The sequence below is a fragment of the Sinohyriopsis cumingii genome, chromosome 5, assembly GCF_028554795.1.
Source record: "Sinohyriopsis cumingii isolate HCF-2022 chromosome 5, ASM2855479v2, whole genome shotgun sequence".
Taxonomy (NCBI): domain Eukaryota; kingdom Metazoa; phylum Mollusca; class Bivalvia; order Unionida; family Unionidae; genus Sinohyriopsis; species Sinohyriopsis cumingii.
Window position 1 is genome coordinate 21,106,117 of NC_142965.1, and position 18,423 is coordinate 21,124,539.

At 38.4% G+C, this 18,423-nt stretch overlaps 1 protein-coding gene across 3 annotated transcripts in view; it reads left to right on the forward strand.

Moving 5' to 3' along the window:
• The window catches only part of LOC149798757 (uncharacterized), a 69,980-nt gene that overhangs the window by 11,084 nt on the left and 40,473 nt on the right, over positions 1-18,423 (forward strand). Inside the window, exon 2 of one of the 3 annotated variants that reach the window (XM_089957632.1) lies at positions 16,086-16,197. The exons of the other annotated variants lie outside the window; for them this stretch is intronic. The gene's annotated coding sequence lies outside the window, so the exon portion shown is untranslated. The remainder of the gene's footprint in view (positions 1-16,085; positions 16,198-18,423) is intronic. 3 annotated transcript variants of the gene reach the window in all.

The window sequence follows — 18,423 nt, forward strand, 5'->3', positions numbered from 1 at the left end:
TGGGGAGTGAAATGAAGTCGAGGACGGAGACGTGTACAGGACAGGCCCTCCGTCTTGGCACCAGTGGTGAAACAAGTGGGTACGAAATCGCAAATCCTCGGGAGTCGTAGGTTTCAAATCGACGAGTAAATAGACGTGTGGCGTTTGAGTGGCATCGTCGTACGCCTGAGCCAGCCAAGGCGTTCCTAACTGTTTGGTTAAGACTTGCACTTGCGATTTATCTCGAGGGCTTTTAAACAAGACCACGTAATGCGCATTGAGACTGATGGTGCGATGGGCTTTACTTTGTTGAAACAAATTTTGGGTGATGTAAACGACACTGGCATTACGGTGATGCCCTTTGCGCGTGAACCACAGTTTAATTTCTTCTTCGTCTTCTCCTAACATGTCGTCGAAAATGACCAAATGGGTTAGACGGGAGTCAGAGACGATGCCATCGTCTTCTTTAGGAATGCCTTCCACAAACACGATGGAATCGCCTTGACTTTCTCGCAAGAGGCTGTACGCCGATTGCCACTCTTTGTAACACCACACGATCCGTTGAGGGGGTCGATCGATCAAATGATGTTTATGTTCGATCAAACGTTTGACGAATTCGGTTTTGCCTGAACCGCTAGGTCCAGCAATGAGCATGTTAAAGGGATGGCGAAGATACAAAGCCTCCCAACTGGCACGATCTAAGTGTTCGTCGATGACTTTGACAGTAGAGGAAGAGGGAGCAGAGACAGCAGAGGTAGCCATGGTGTGAGAAATGTCACTTGTGACACGAAAAACAAACAAGACAAGAGTTTATATACTTTTTCAGAACACGTTTATTGAATGTTTCAAACATGAATACGAAAGACAAAAATGCATAAAAGCCAAAGGCTTAAGTACAAGAATAAAAGGCACATGATAACCATGAACGTGGAATAAACACAAGTGTCTGTACAACATGTTTTGGGTAAAGTTCTAACCAGTTCTATAGTAGGGGTAAGGTCACACAAGTGTCCTCCCGAAAGGGTCTTTCAGGCCTGTCCACGACAGTCCTGTCCTGGGTGACGGGTTCTTCTGGCACCGTCACTAACACAGGTTGAAAAGTAACTTTTTTCCTTGAATAACTCTCGTGCATACTTGGCCACCTATTGTGTCTAAGCCTCAAAACCCTGGTCTCGGAGATGTCCAACATTTGACTCCTAACCAATCTGGTTTCTTCTCCGTCAACGACATGGTAAGTTACTTCAATGAACAATGAACTATCGATCTTGCCTTGGGTTCCTTTTCATATACAGACCAATACCAACGTGACCGTACGGTAAGGTGAAGTGATTGGGAAGTCGCACTCGCTTCTGGTATACAATTTGATAGACTTTTTCCAAGGGTCGACTGACGATGTGGTGAGTGGGTAAACGTACAATCTTGTTCGGTTGATAGGTGGTCACTTTAAAGTTTCCATCCTCTCCCGATTGCAAGGCTTCTTTCAATACCCCAAAGTTGACCACTCGACTGGTACGATGATTCAGAGTCAGTCCTTTCACTTGGCACGTCGTGTGCACTTCTCCTTGTTTGTCCCGGTATTCGTAGCCGTAATTTTTGGGACCACCACTGACGAAACTTAGAATCTTGTCGTCGGGATGCTCGTCTGTCCAGGCTCCTAAACGGTCTCCTTCGATGTCAGGGTGCTGTTGAATCGGGTGATGGATGTAAATGCAACTGTCCGTGTCAAAGTACAGGACGCGTTCTTCTAACAGTTCTAAAGCTTCGTACAATTTTAAGCGAGCATGAGCTGTCACGTAAGCCGCAATGATGACGTTTCCAAAAGGGTCGTCTTATACAAAGTCCAGATCTTCTTCGTAATTGACCAAGATCAAATCCTCTCGAACGACGTCCACGTGTTTCATGTATTTGGTTTTGTCGTGAATCATCTGGAAGTAGCGGGAAGGTTCTGTCAAATATTCCGTCTTGGGTAAACACGGTCGTTGTGCCATTTTACCCCACAAGCAATTTAACATCACTTTGGCAAAGGATCGGCTACCTTCGTTTTTTTCGATGTGGTCTAAGGAGATGCCTTCTTGTGCGTAGTATTTCTCTTTGAATTGTATTTGGTCTTCGGGAGGGTGACACCAGGAAGGATAGCCGCTGGCTTCTTGTTTCAGTTTCAAAAAGGCATCCACGTAGTCAGCGAAAATGCCTTTCTGAGTAGGGTCACCCTTGTGGTACTGTTGTGTCTTGGGAAAGTGACAAATTTCGTACACTTCTAACAGTTGGTATCCCATGTCCAGAGCTTTGAACAATTCCACGCTGACCCAGGTTCCCGTCAAGGCACGTTCTTCCTGGCTGTGATGGCAAGGTTGGTCCTGGTTGCACGTTTCGGCACAAGTACCGCACAAGGGAAACATCAGTTTGCCTTGACAATGGTGAGGTAAGACGGGATGGTATAGGTTCGTGGGAGGCAAAACTTTACACTTGATCAAGCCTTCGTATTGTCGAATGTTTTTCAGGTCGATGTGTTCCGTGAACAATTGCGGGTGCCCTACAGGAAAGCGACAATATTTGCACACGTAGGGATACAGCGAACACACGTCCAAGTATTTGATTTCTTCTCCTTTCTCTTCGTCGGCTTGGTACAGCAAACAGGTGGCATTGGTCCTTCCTCCGTACAAACTATCCCTCGGGTTCAGCGGGTCCATGAACTGGTAACTTTCCACGAGGCGTTTAAACTCGGGATCGGTTTTCAAACGGTGATCGTACTCGTGTTCCCACATTTCCACCACTTGGTATCCTTGCTGTTCTAACTTTAGGCGTCGCTGACAAGTGTCCTGGTACAAGTCTTCCATGGTCCGTTGCAAAAACTGATTTTTAGTGCCACGGTCAGGGTAACAGACGGGACATCCGTGAAATAAGCAACCGTTAAACTCGTACACGATCTTGGGGTTTTCTAAGTCCCAGCCATCTACCGAATACGTTCCGATGGTCTTTTCGCCTCCTCCGTTGCGGGCATGCTGAATCCATTTGTCTTCCTTGTCGCACAAGTAATGTAACCAACGTAGGGCTTTGACCGAGTATTGACGCTTGACATAGTGGGTCGTTTGAGGACTGATGACAGCCACGGTGTTTTCAGGCATGAATCGTTGGCGGTACACTAAGGAACACGCTTTGGCAATGGTGCAAGCTTCTTTCAAAGGATCGACCCCTCCGTGTTCCATGAACAGTTCTCGAAATTTTCCACAGCAACGCCGTAAAATGTCCACGTCGGAACGACAATACTTTAACATTTCTTCCTGAAAGTCGAAAGGGTCCGAGGCGTGAGCCTGGTACCATGCGTAGAAAGCTTCTCGTTGTTCGGTACGCATGTTGTCGGGGTCGTAATAGTGAGCCTCAGGCAAATGGGGTAGAACAGCATGTTGATTGGCTTCCGTATTGAAAAAGTGTGGAAAGTACCCTTTAGCCATTTCTGTCATTCCAAACGTTTTAGGCATTCGGCTCAAAGGCATGGCCAAGTAACTCATCGAATCTTTAAACTGTACTTGTCCCACTTGCATGAAAATGATTTTGGCTCCGTTCAAAATCACTTTAGGACGTTCGGTGCCATGTTCCGTATAGTACCTCAAAAGAAACTGTCCATCGTATCCGGAGAAATTGTGAGCCATCACCGTGGCATGACGATGACAATCTCCGTAACGTTCGATGTCCTCTTGGCTCCACGTCTTGTCGATGGGATCTAAGACCCATTGGGCAAAATCGGCTAACGTGTTTGGTCCCCGAAAGATTTTTTCACGCCCTCCAGGAATCTTGCTGCAGTGAGGGCAATGACTGAAGATAGGTTCTTGAATGCACTTCTCGCACGCTCGATGAGCCACGCAGAAGTTAGGGATGTGAATGCCAGTCTCTTGCATGCATTCGAAATCGAAAAAGATGAAATTGCCCTTCTTCTTGTGACCGTCCTCTTTCTCTGGTGGGGGTTGGTATTTTTGCACGTAGCATTCGTGTTCCAAGTCCACGATGTGGTGACAAATGTGACATTTTTTCTTTCCTCGACATACGTGTGCCTTGGCATTGTTGGTAAGTATGCCTTGTCCACAGGTAGGGCACAATTTCAAGAGTTGACAAGCACATTTCTGCTGTGAACCTTGCGTCTTCAGATGTTGCTGGTAACAGGCAGGGCTGACAAACGTACGCAGACAAGTTGAACAAGGCACTGGTTCTTCGCTCAGACAGGGTGGAGAGGCCAAACATCCTGGGCATTTCAATCCACAATGCTTGTGTTGCTCTCGATTGTTATAACCATAATCACATTTCTCACAATAATAACCGTATCCCAGGAATCCAGTGATACTGGTAATGGTATCGAAATGGTCATCGTGATGATAGACATGAATGTATTTTCCGTCCTTAAAGTCTTGGCCTCGAAACAACAGAGACCCGCGCATTTCTTGAGGGTGCACTTTCAAGGTGTAGCGTGGAGCTAGGGCATCTTGCAATTTTTGCATCTCAGGAATGCCACAGGGTGTGTCTTTGGACAGGCCAGCTTGTTGCAACAGGAGTTCTGCTTCGTTTCGTTGTTTGGTTCGGTTCGATTTTCGAATGTTCTCCCAGGTTCTTTTCCATTCTACCGTGTCGTTCTTGTTGGCATAGGTTCGTCCCACCACGATGGCACGGGCAAAGCACATCTGGTCTTGAGGGTTGTTAATTCGGACAAGACTACGCTTAATGTTGCGAAGGTCGTCCACCAATAACATCTTTTTGCGTCCTGTCCCTTGAGGAAGAGAGACGTGAGCCATTTTCAGTGTGGCTTTACCATCGGTGATGTCAAACTGGTCATTAGATTGTTGTACGTGTTGAATCTTGTCCATGACTTTGGAAGGGGTTAGTTCTGCAGGTCTGCTAAACTCGATCCAAACAGGGGATTTCAAACCGTCGTGATCTATGGATAGTGTCAAGCGATCGTCTTCTTTGGGTTGACATTGTCGCTTGAGTGAGGTGAGCAAAGAATCCCACATCTCGGTGATAAACCCTTCTGCTTTCTCCAGGGGTACGTCAGCCTTGAAATCTTTAAACTTCACCGTGTAGGTGTAAGCCGTGGTTCTAAATTTTCTAGAGGAGCGCTTTTCCGTCTCTCGAATGGAATAGTACTTTTCAGGGTTGACTAAGGGTGGTGAACTTGGTTTAGAGGGTTCGGATTCTGGTTCACTCATGTCCTCTTCAAAATCACTGGCATGAATTTGTGCCAAGATTTCAGCCCTGGTACGAGGCGATAGATCACGTTTCTGCCTCTTACTTTCTTCTTCTTCTTTCTTCTCGAATGAATGGGATCGTTTCATCTTGAGTGCAAAACGTCAAATGACTCAAGTTTAAACACCACAGACTAATTTATAGTCTTGGCAAACCAGCGTATATAAAAAGGGTGTGTGTCTTGTCCTTTCACTATTCATTTCACTCTCAAGCTGAGCACAACGATGGAAGAGACTACCCAGATGGAACGTTTCGTCAGAGCTTTGCGAGGGGTCATTAGAAAATTCTCTTCAGACCAGCCGACGGACTACTCTCCTTCCTTTCGAGATAAAAGTCAAGATACTTGCTATATCTGTCAGAAGAAAGGGCATTGGTCTTCAGAGTGTCCAGACCGTCAAAAAAGAACAAAAACAGGGACTAAAAGAGACAAAAGTCAAGATACCTGTTATTATTGTAAAGAAAAAGGACATTGGTCTCCAGATTGCCCAAAAAAGAAACAAGAGGAGTCAGAAGAAAAGAAGGATTCTTCAAAAGAAGAGAGGGATTCTTCGGAAGAAGAGAGGGATTTTTCAGAGGAAGAAGAGGAAGAAAGAAGACAATTCTATTTAAAAGAAGCAAAGAAACAGGAGAAGAAAAGAAGAAGGGAAGAAAATGAGGTAAAAACGGTGAAGAAATTCAAAAAACAGAGAGACTAAACAAGGAGAAAGAAGAAGTCAATGAACTTTTAATTAACGTGTTCTGTGGTGAATTGTGAATTGGATTGTAAAAAAATGGATAAAAGAATACATGAATGATATAAGGTAAGTGTCTTTGAGTTTTGATTTTAAAATAAGAAGCTACACTCACGCACTCATACACAGACACGTACTATAAGGGTAAAATGGGTGGGGTTTATTTTTGAGTTATTGGCAAATTGAAATTGTATTTCTTTTCGAGAAATGTGGGTGGCCCTGAAAAGGGCCTTTTTATTTTGGTGTAGGAGTGAGTTTAACCAATCAACTTTAACTGCCTTAAGCCTTTGCCACGGCCAAGGCCTACTTCTGATGATTGGGTTGAAATCACTAAGGGTGGTACGACAGGCTTAGTCACAGGGTTGGCGTGTTTAGCTCGGGAAGGTCGTATTCTCTTCGGTCGTGATAAAGAAGTCTGATACATTTGTTTCAGACTTCTTAACTCCGCTAAAATGTCCAACAGTACCGTAGCCGTTTGATTTTCACCCTCTTGTTTCTTTGCTGCTACTTCTTCTTGCTGTTGTTGCTGTTGTTTTTTTCTTACCTCTTCTTGTTGCTGTTGCTGTTGCTGTAGGAGAAAAGCTTGTTCCGCTTCCTTTTGTCGTTGCATAAATTTCTCCAATTCTTCTTTCTGTCTCTGTCTAAAATTCTCCACTTGCGGTAATGAAGAAGGTAACGAAGGTTCTGGAACAAATTCTTGCGAGGTAAGAAAATCCACAAAATCCCAGTGTACCTCTTCTGAAAGTAAGTCCGGGTTCCCTTGGGCAGTCTCCCCTGCTGGTGCACCCCAATGGATCGTTTTCTGAGTTTCCGTCATGTTGAATCACTGTCGCATAGATTGACTGCACACAAGCGCTAACGAATCTATATAGACCACGTGACGTCACAGACTGTTCTCTTCGGATTGGATGCGAGCTGACTGAATTTTGTAACGCGTGTTCGGATTGGTGAATGAATTCAATCCGTTTCAATCCTTCCTGTACCTATAAATAAGCACAGTTCACTGCATTGATTCACCTATTCTCGTCGCTTCAAGATGTGGACCACAGTTGAGTCATCCACCCTTGTGTCTTCCATGATGTTTAGGACGGACATGCTCATGTATGTCAGGTCCAAGTGGACTGTTGTTGATAGGACAGATACTAGTCAATGGATGAGGAGAGTTTACATAGAAAGACAAGGATGTCTCAAGAGGGTACTTGTGTATGGACCGGTAGTTAGAAGGAGTTTAAGAAGAGGAAGAAGAAGAAGATGTGACAGATGCCATCTATGTTAATATTAATATTAACATAAACCCAAAGGCCCTTTTCAGGGCCAGCCATATTTCTCGAAAAGAGATAGCCTTTCCATTGCTTACCCCTTTTCTAAATTTAAATTTAAATTTAAATTTAAAAAAAACTTTAAGAAAAAATCCCATATTCAATTCCCCTTGTCCCTAGACAAACCCAAACTCTATTCCCATGTTAATTTCCCTTGTCCCTAGACAGACCCAAACTCTATGTTAAATTCCCAGTGTCCCTAAAGTGACCCACGATTTTTCTCCATGTTAAATTTCCATTGTCCCTAAAGTGTCCCAGGGGTCTTTTTAATGCTAAGTCCCATTGTCCCTATAGTATCCCACTTAACTACTTATATATATATATATATATATATATATATATATAGAGAGAGAGAGAGAGAGAGAGAGAGAGAGTGAGAGCACGACAAAGACGACACGCATCCGCTGTATTCTGAGTGGAAGATGTAAAACTCCCCCTAAGCGAATTATATTCTGATTTGTGCACTGTATATAGAGAGACGCCTTGACCTTTGTGTCATATGCCTTTGTGGCTAATATAATCTGTTTGGGTTTGGACCGAGAAAAGGAATTCCCGGTCAAAGGGTTAGGTTAATTGTCTCCCCATGAGGCTCTGTCAGGTGGGGAGACAAATAATTTAACCCCTCGACTGGGGTTTCCTTTCCCTTGTTACAAACACCGACATAAATTATTTTTCTAGCTCTGAACCCTTGCAATTTAGTTAGCAGATTCAAAACACAGAATTCATCAGGTACTATCATTGCTTCTCACTCTGTATTAAGGTCAGCAGCTTTTGAATTCTTTTGTGAAAATCTAAATAATTGTCTAAGTAGAATCTAGCTATATATGCCACTCCTAAAAGGAAGAAGATCAAGAAAAAAGTTATAACTGTTATTTATTGGAACTATGGCGCAACGAGCGTCTCCAGCCACGTGCTTTTGTTTCTCCCATACCTCGCATTAAAATGGATATGTTGATGAGGGCAATGGAATGACCTGTCCACCCTTAGTAAACAAGTTCAACGCATGAGAAAATATAAACATAAAATCATTATATATTAGTACTATATTATCATATTTAATCGATGGCTGTATTATGAATAAATAATTAATATATTTTATACGTTTAAATTTAAGTTTCATCAGCTCTAATTTGGAGAACTGTCTAAGGTAGGTAATATTACTATACTGTACAGTACAATATGCGTGCTGGGTACAGTTCTAACGAAGTGTGTGGTGGCAGCAGGAACATTCTAATTCATGGCCTTCTTGGAAATTTTTATTTTCTATCCTGGAAACATGGCAAGTGTTGCAATCACTAGCGCAAGGATACGCTACATGGAGATCTTTTTGTGGAATAGCATGTGGATTGACGAATGAACCACTCTGGTTGGTACGTGCAGGGGTTTCATTTGCAATCACATTACGCTGTTATAATTGATTCAACTGGGGCGGATTGTGGGCGTTCGACAAAGTTAGAAGAAACCAGTCTGACATAGCACATCTCTGGATTTATTTTGCCTGCTTTGCAGTTACACTTGAGAGAGCTTGGTTTTGTGTGGCCGGTGATATGTATTGCCCGTGTGTCTAGAGCTCTATCAAATATCTCGATATGTGTATTCATCTGTCTCAAAATGTTTTGGCTCACAAAAGAAAACAATATACCATATACACCAAATGGAAACAACTATATAAAAGCATTGGACAATCATAGAGGGCCAGGAAGCGAAGAGAAACAGGTACCCTTGTAGCACAATCAGTAATTTCGAAACATATATTGTGTAAATGTTCCTTAAATGCACAAAAGAGCCAAACACGTAAGCTATGTCCCACCAACGATTTAAGTTGACGGTGTACTTTCAATTCTTTTGTCGAGATATCCTTTTTGTCAAGGCAATAATTATCCAAACGGGATGTAACTTCATCTTTATCATAACGAAAATCAGTTCGATGATATTACTAGTATGAGATAATCTCTCAGACGATAAACATATTAATGTGACAAACGTGACCAAGGATTTAACAATTGTAAAATCATTTTCATTATGATTAGCCTTGTGTTCTTTATCGTCCAGACCTTGTTGTCCTGACCGATACGACAGGAATCAACAATGTTCTAGTTGCAAAAGACTATTTATCAGTCAACTACTATTTGATCGACTTCACATCAATCAATTTGAAGTGCGGAATAATCATTTACAGTGTTCTGCACTTGTGGAGACCATGTTGGCACCGATTCATACAGGTCATTCCTTTATCCAGGAAAATCAGATGCTTGTTTTGTAGCCAAATCAACGTGTTGTCGACTGCTGTACGTTTTTCTTGGAAAGTTCTCAGAAGACTCGAATTCACATACGTAAAGGAGTCAAAATCATTAACATGAAAGTGGGAAAGTATAACGTAATGACTCCAAGAGTTATGACATATGTCTTTGTTGTGATTGTGCAGAATAACTAAAATGTTTGGAAAGAAATCTTGAAATATTGTCTATTCTATCCGGACATTTAACTACATTGCAATATTTCGTCAGTTATCTCTGGTTCAAGGAAGTGTCAATCCCTTGAAGTAAAATTCTGCCATCGCCAAAGCTTGTGGATTTGTGTACTGAAAAAGTTGCTGTCCGAGAGAAATGTAGCCATCATACCACCGCAGTTATATCGATCTGTCATCAGCGAAAGTTTTGTGTTGGTTATATTACTTGTGTAAAACGCAAGACCAGTGGATACAATCCCACCTCCTATCCTCACCGAGACCTGAAAAATCCGTTGACAGACTCGAACTTAGAAGTGCTAAACGTTACAAAACTTAAAAAGAAAGTCATAGCTTTGAAAGTCAAGGATACTAAGTTGTATAAATGTGGAACAAAACTGCGATCGGCCTTTAAAATCAGATTCAGAATTCGCATTCATCCTCGAAGATTTCATTGTGATGGACATCAAACCATATAATCCACGCGATCGGTAAAACAGGACGGACAAAGCGGAGGAATACCAAATAGAACAAATTAAATATGTCGATTGTGTTCCTTGTTTTTTTTGGTGTATAAATATGCTCATCAGGTCATCAGGAAATATTGGCAAGACACTCTAAGTTGAATACATTCGCTGGTGCAAAGATTTGTTGAAATGTATAGTTCTTCTACTAAAACTTGTACGATCCCGTGTTGTCCCATCACTGTAACGGAAAACAGATGTTTCCTTGATATATACTTTTGCTGCAACAAGATATGTCTTCAATATCGTCAAGAACACACCTTGATAGGAACCTAGGTGAGCATTACATTGTTTCAAGCTCTCGATCGTGCTAACGGATCGCATAAATTGCCACAGAATTTGTCACTTGCCTACGACATAACAATACAAATGGACGGACGACTCAAATCGAGGGATTTCTTCAGGTAGTGAATGGGTTTCTGAACTTGAAACCAGAAGCCATTATATATCTTTTCTGGTGTCACAGTCGAGAAGAAAATATCAGCACAAAGAACGGTATTGGTCGCTAGACGGGTACCACAGTGTAATGGACACATCGATTTCGATTTGAACGAGGTCGAATGTGATGCATTTACCGTGCGGCCAGTGTGATACTATAACCTGCAGCATTAGCGATGTAGTACAACGATGCCGCTTTGTCTTCTGAACCAACACCGTTCGTGTACGAAATGAGCGATGTCATCTATGAACTCACAAGCCGTTTTTACCTGGCACATCACCAATGCCTCAGAACTCTCATTCAAGATCGGAAATCATAATTTTCAATGTCAATTGCCTACTACTTTTTTACTGGCATCATCTGCCCTATTGCTCTCGCTGGAGGTATTGGTCAAAATCATCGCCAGTTCCATCACTGCAACACGTTTAAGATCGAAGTCTCCCGAGACAGTCAACAGTTTGTACCATAATGTTTCAATCTAGCTTTGCTCGTAACAATTATTAGAGATTTTGATTCTGTTTGAGTCCACGGTTCAATTAAGAACCATCAGTATCCATACTTATGCTTTGTGTGGACTTGATTTCACTCCATTCATGGCAAGGTTGAAATACATTTCCAACCCATACAATAAGGTCTACTCCACGTGGAACCTTATTTTGCTATGCGACCATCAAGAATACATCAAACGTAATATTGAATTCCAAATAATTTGATAATACTTATGAAGACAGCGGCCTAAACAAAGTGTTCCCAGAATATTAAAGCACGGAACATACAAAACCATGCATATATGCGAAAACGATGCTATTATCCATCCATAAAAGGAGTCAAAGACGCAAACTACAAGTTGAGATGAGGAGAATATATGACAAACAATGTCATGGACATAGGCGAAGAGGATGATGTTTTACATCCAGATCAATCGCAGTCGCATGTTCCAGCTCCAAATTGCAGAGAAGAAAAGAAAGATACTGTCGCCGTGTCAAGTTGACAAAAACAAAAACAACACTTTCTCTCGTTTTACTTACCACTTGACTGAAAAAAATCACAACGTAACCAGAGAACATTGTTTTGGCTGTCAACTAAGCTGTCAGCTCAATATTCCCTGTCAAGTATACAATGACAAATTTTGTTGAGTGAAGAAGACAAAAAAAAAAAAAAAAAAAAAAAAAAAAAAATGGCGTGGATCATCCAATGTGATATTTTTCTAAGAAATTAAACAAGCACCAGATAAATGTTTAAGTCAAGAAGAATGTTCGGCTTTGATATCTACTTTTCATAACTTAGTAGTGCAAAACAGTCTAGCTCCTTTTCCGATTTTTGCATTCATTGATTACAAATCTCTTAGGTTATTACCAAAATAAAAAGCAACAATCAGAGATTACTGAATCAGAATTTGATTTTGCAGAAATAAAACATTGACATTAGGAAAAAAATAATCTGATTGCAGATACACTTTCACGTGTATAGAAGTACTGAAGATAGTGAAAAGTACCGTGGTATGTACCACCAGAAAAAAAATCGCGGTAAGCCGGTATACCTGTAATACCGCGAACTTCTAGTGACATATATATATATATATATATATATATATATATATATATATATATATATATATATATATATATATATATATATATGTATGTGTATTTGTGTGTGTGTGTGTGTGTGAGAATGGTTATCAGATCTAAATAAAAGAGTAGCATCTTCATGTGAATTTTTTTAAGGTTTTAAGTAAAACATACTGACTCATATCAGAAGAGTAAAAAAATAGACTTTTAAAAAAGATTTGAAAGATTTTATTTCAAATTATATTATTAGAATTTATTTGCAGAAATACTGACATTATTGTGTGCTTATTATTTGACATGTAGCTGTTTCCACAATACAAATGAGTTATTCCTAATGCATCTACCAGCCTGCATAAACTGGCATTTTTAAATTATGTCTTGTGATTTCGATAAACATTTTTCTCCATTTATTGAGGTATATACTTAATTTATGTCTGAATGGCTCAAATCGTCCTTAATATAACAGTTTCAAAGATTTTCATTGTAAGCGCTTCATCGAAATGTTTTTCATCTCATATGAGGTAACTGCATTCCTATAACTTGCTTTTAAATCTGGTCACTTTATATGATAATGTCTCGAAATCAAAAGTGTTCTGTCTCTCATAGAATTTAGTGATGTTTTAGACGGTCATGTAATCAGTAGTATGATCCTAAGGATGAATATATATCTGGATTCGTAATTTAATGTACTGATCTACATAGCTTTCAAACTAAAATTGTAAATAAAAAGTTGAATAGATTAAAGAAGCTGTAGATAAACAAATATTTATAGATCCTAAACACATAGATTTGTGCACCATGACAAAAAACTGTACAGATGTGGAGAATTGACGTAATGCTGATATGACTGGAATAAGAAACATGATTGTTGATCATTTGTACTTTAACATTATATATGTCAGCAAATGACCTTCTTGCGTTTCACATGAACATGTCACTGAAGATCATCTATTTTAGTACTTATTGCTATTATGTCCAGTTTTTATTGTATATACTGTAAACTATCTCTATAGCAAACCTCAGAGGAAGCCCCAAATACATTACTGTATCCATACTTTGTTATAACCTTGTTACGGTACTGCTTTTGTGCTTTATTATGTTAATTCACTTCCTTCTAACCGTAAATTTGTTATATCCATATCCATGCAAACCATGCGATACTTTTACAATAATGAATATGAGAGTATTAACAGCAACAAAATGCAAACACAATTAAACATTATTTAACATTAAAGAAATTACTGAAAGGGAGCCAAAACTGTACAACTAAAAATGAAACTGTAAATTAAACTGTACCACTGTACGACTAAAATATGACAGCTCTTCATGTTTGAATGTAACTGGTCACGTGTTCATAAAACCACCCACTTCAAAACAGAAGTCATAGAGATCATTCTCCATTCTGAAAGGCATGTCATAAATAAATAAAACAAGGTTTTAGGAGTCTAATTACTTACAATGTTCGATTTGTTTCCTTTATGTTTGTAACTTCAGATTTAGGTACAAGATTATAAAAATCAGTAAAATACATTTTGTAGGTAAAATTATTCAACAGGTCACATTTTCTCTTGAAAATACAAGAATATTAGATATTTTTCACCTTTCTTAATGATACCTAAACCCTCATCCACATCCCCTGTATTCTACCAACAAAACATGCCTCAACAAATTATTGCGCTTAGTAATTACAAGCATATTTCTTACAAAAGTGAAGATTTGGACAAAGGTTTTTTATGTAATATTGAAGCATATTAAATTGGTAACGTCATCTACATATGACTTTATTGCAAGAATTACATAACAAAGTATTGAGAGCTGTTACTAGGTCTACACTAGCTGAGCTCATGAACCGTTTTATATGATGATGAAGTGAACGGTTAAGTGGATGACCGAAAAGATGAAACCTTGACAGACCGGTGATATAAGAGATGACATCAAACAAATAAACATAAGTGAACCATGGTTTATTCCTGAAACATGGTGTATTCATGTGCCATAGTATTCCTGTACCTCAAACAGCTTTTATGATATTAAGCATACACTAATAAAACTTTAAAATTGGATCTTCGACTTTTACCTTGAAGGTATGAACTAAACATACAATGCAACACTTTCCTTGTGTCAGTATATAATGGCAAGCCATATTCATTTATCTTAAAAAGCTCTAAACGCTTTCTCTTTCTTTCTCTCACTTTCCGGTTCTTCAGCAATCCTTGTCAACATATAAATATAATGCTTGACTGAAATTGCCGTTATTAAAATGTTTAAACTAATACATGAATAGAATATAATAACATAAGCAAAGCTCTATTACAAATGAACATTTGTTGCACTGCTTGCAATATCTTCTGCAGGTACTTTTAGCTCCATGAATGTTTTAGCTGCAAGTTGAACATTTGAGTTGGCGTCACAATGTGGTATTCTATTGTTGCTTGCAAGCTGGCTCTAGCAACTAAGTGCTTCACCGATGCCATCTCGTGTTCGTTTCCTATGGCCTCTGTCAAATTAATGCCAGGCTTCTTCAAGTCCGTGGTCATGTCTGTCAAGTTCTTTAATGGATTTTAGATTGATTAGTTGTCATATCACTGAAATATGTGATCTTCCACATGGATGGTCCTAAGATTGGGTTCTGGGGTGAAATAAATGAATATGCAGTGGAAGTGTCATGCTTGAGGCAATCCGAATAATGCAACATTTCAGCATTGTAACTTGGCATTCATTTTATAATAAAAGAAAAATGGATGCAGTGTAGATTGTAACCTGTCCAATGGTGACCTTGCAGAACCTATTGGATGATGAAGCTGTAGTTTTCAGTAAAGTCAAGTACGATCATCCTTCGTTTCGCTGATGTAGCTGGACTGGGCAGTAGAATAAAATGCTGCTGACAGATAATACCATACACATCATCTGTGACTATATGTATAAAGTCCAAGGCAGAAATTACTAGACATGCAAGACAAGTCCTGTCAGCGTGAAGCTACTCTTTGTATACAACTAAACCGTCACCCTCAAAATCATGCGAAGTGAAGGAATCTGAAATTATAATCTAAACGGCAGTTTTTATGCGCATGATGCATAAAGATGGACCATACAGTTGTGATTATCTGTACTGCAAACAACTTTTCCCTGAATGTCTTTTTAGTAATTTCTCCAGGAATGCCACGTTTTGTAAGTTTGACATTCGTGTGATGTTCACATACATCAGTATAATGCATCCCAGCTGCAGCTACTGGAATACACCATTAGAACCTCAATTCACACAAAGGCATGGTTCGTTAAACGCCTATTTTGGCTCCCACATTAGCGACAAATAAAAATGTCTGTATAAATATTTTTTTATAGTTATGCCATATCTACAGATTGTCTACCGCAACGTAAGCACACAAGATATGTGTTCCATCGAAATATCAAATTTCGATTGATTTCGGCATCTTCAAAGTCCTCAAAAGGTAGCAGCGCTGTCGAAAGCAATACTGATTTATTTTTACAGTAAACACCTTTTGTAATTATCTTGTCGTATCCTCACTTTATATATGTTCTACTTTGCTCCCATACCTAACGAATATTTATTGAAGAACGGGAAATATATATATATATATATATATATATATATATATATATATATATATATATATATATATATATATATATATATATATATATATATATATCTTACAATCTCAGTTACGTGTATTGCAATTATAGAATCTTCGAACCCTCAATTATTGCAGTCATATATATATATATATATATATATATATATATATATATATATATATATATATATATATATATATATATATATATATATATAATTATTATTATTATTTCTCATGCATAACAGGAAAAAACTACGCAAAAATCTGCAGTGAGAAAGAAAAAGAATATGTTGTGAACCTTAAAATTGAACTTACACCGAGTAACTTGCAAGAATATGGTTATGGTTTGTCATAACGGTATGTATGCATTTTCTTGGGATTTATCTACCGTGTTCATATAATCAATGAATACGAAGCTGCAAACTCTGTCGACATTATAGAGTACATTTCTCGGTTACGTTGTAGACATACTGTGATGTATTGTTTTGTTGGCATTGTCGTTTCTTAAACATATTATAAAGGTCTAAACAATTATTAATTAAATATGAAAATACCGCCTCTCTCTCTCTCTCTCTCTCTCTCTCTCTCTCTGGACCGTCGTAGCAAGATACAGGCGAAAATCTATGAAAAGACGCTTCTGACATCCAACAATGTCTCTTAACTTTTGATTGATGGAAAAAGTTAAGTTAAACCAACCAAAGGTTGAGAGAGAGAGAGAGAGCGAGAGAGACAGAGAGACAGAGAGAGACAGAGAGGTATAAAAGAGAGAGAGAGAGAGAGAGAGAGAGAGAGTTTTATGGTTGGTAGTACTGTTATTAAAGCAGAATAATGACTTAGACGAACTGTCAGTATATTAATATATTTTTATAAACCTCTTGTTGGTTAGTCATTTCGCTTAGTTTCTATTCCACATTAGTTTCCATGCGACGATATTGAATTACTGAGCGTTCATGTGAATGGCGTAGGTAACAAATTGTTTATTGCGCTCTACTTTCTTCATTATAACTGTATTTCATGCTTAAACCATAAGTGTTTGTTATATTGATTTAATCAATGGGAAGAAAAATAAGAACTCAAAAGAAAAAAACAACAATCACCTTATCAATATCCAAGGATGATTGTGAATAGCCGCAAAAGGAAAAGAACTACATTTTGTAGCGGACATACTCGGCAGCGAGATGATGAGTTCATTCACTCGGTCAATACCCAGCTACCTGTAGTAAATCTGAACTCCGTTCAAAGGGCAAATATATGTATTGGAATGTGATATAAATAAAATATACGTATAGTATATACGCTGCATCAATGATATAGCACTCGCTTTATAAATGCCTTGTTTCCTTTTAATAAAAAATGTATACATCTTGTGGTATATCATATATTATTGGTGCAGCGAATATACTATATATATATATATATATATATATATATATATATATATATATATATATATATATATATATATATATATTATTTATTTCATTATTTATTTATAAATTTTGCGATAGTCTCTACCTTATACAAACGCATGCAAGCTTGCCTAGTACGTTTAGTGCGTCTTCCACAAGTTATTTGTTCATAATTACTGAGCAAAATTGTATTAAAAAATAAATTTCAATGTCATAAAATGGCAAAAAGTATATTGTCCTCTATTCACATTTTGTTACATTTGTTAGATAGATTTCTAGATTATTATTGTTTCTGAACATATCATTTATGGGATCAAGTTTGTGATTTTCTAAAAAATGAAAAATCCGGAAGAAATGTGAACTGTTCTTGAATCATGATATCGTGTTTTAATAAAAATAGCCGGAGATTTCAGGCTGGTTATCACGCACGATCTGAGAATATACTAGATCAGTATACCAGCAAGAAATGTATTCAAATTTAGGTAATACAAGGATAATGGAAGAAGCCTTTTATTCCACTTTGAATACCGATGTACAGTATTTTGTGTGGTACATGCTTGAGTCGTATCAGATTTAGCAAATATGCGATATATTAATATATATTTGAATCTGCTAAACATACATGTTCTTCCGGTCGGTTATTTTTACTAATAGTTTTATTCCGTGTGCCTCCCGGCGATGATTTGGAATACTTCTCTATTATGTGTGGGTGTGTCTGTGTGTGTGAAGACGGGGACATGCACTATATACAAGAAACAATGTAACGTTTGATAATTTGAAAAATAAAATATAACTGGTGTAATGACATATTGGCGACTTAGAGATTACAATCAACAAGTTATTCATTATAGAAAAAGAAACTATATAAACAATGAAAACACAAACACACATTTATGTTCTGGGGAGAACTTGGTGTATGCGTGGTGGCGGAAGTGGAAGCCTTGAGAATTTCCTGAAATAGAGAAACCATTATGGAGTACGTCTTGATATTGTTATGTTTCTCTGTCCGATATGTATTATCATTCGTAAAGGTTTTTTCGTCAATAACAATTTAAACACTAATACTCTACAATTATCGTAGTACTTTATAGATTAGTCGTTCTTGTGTAGTATATAGCTCCATTCATAAAGTTCCAAGGATGATGTATGCTGTAATTCAAGTAAACATCACGTG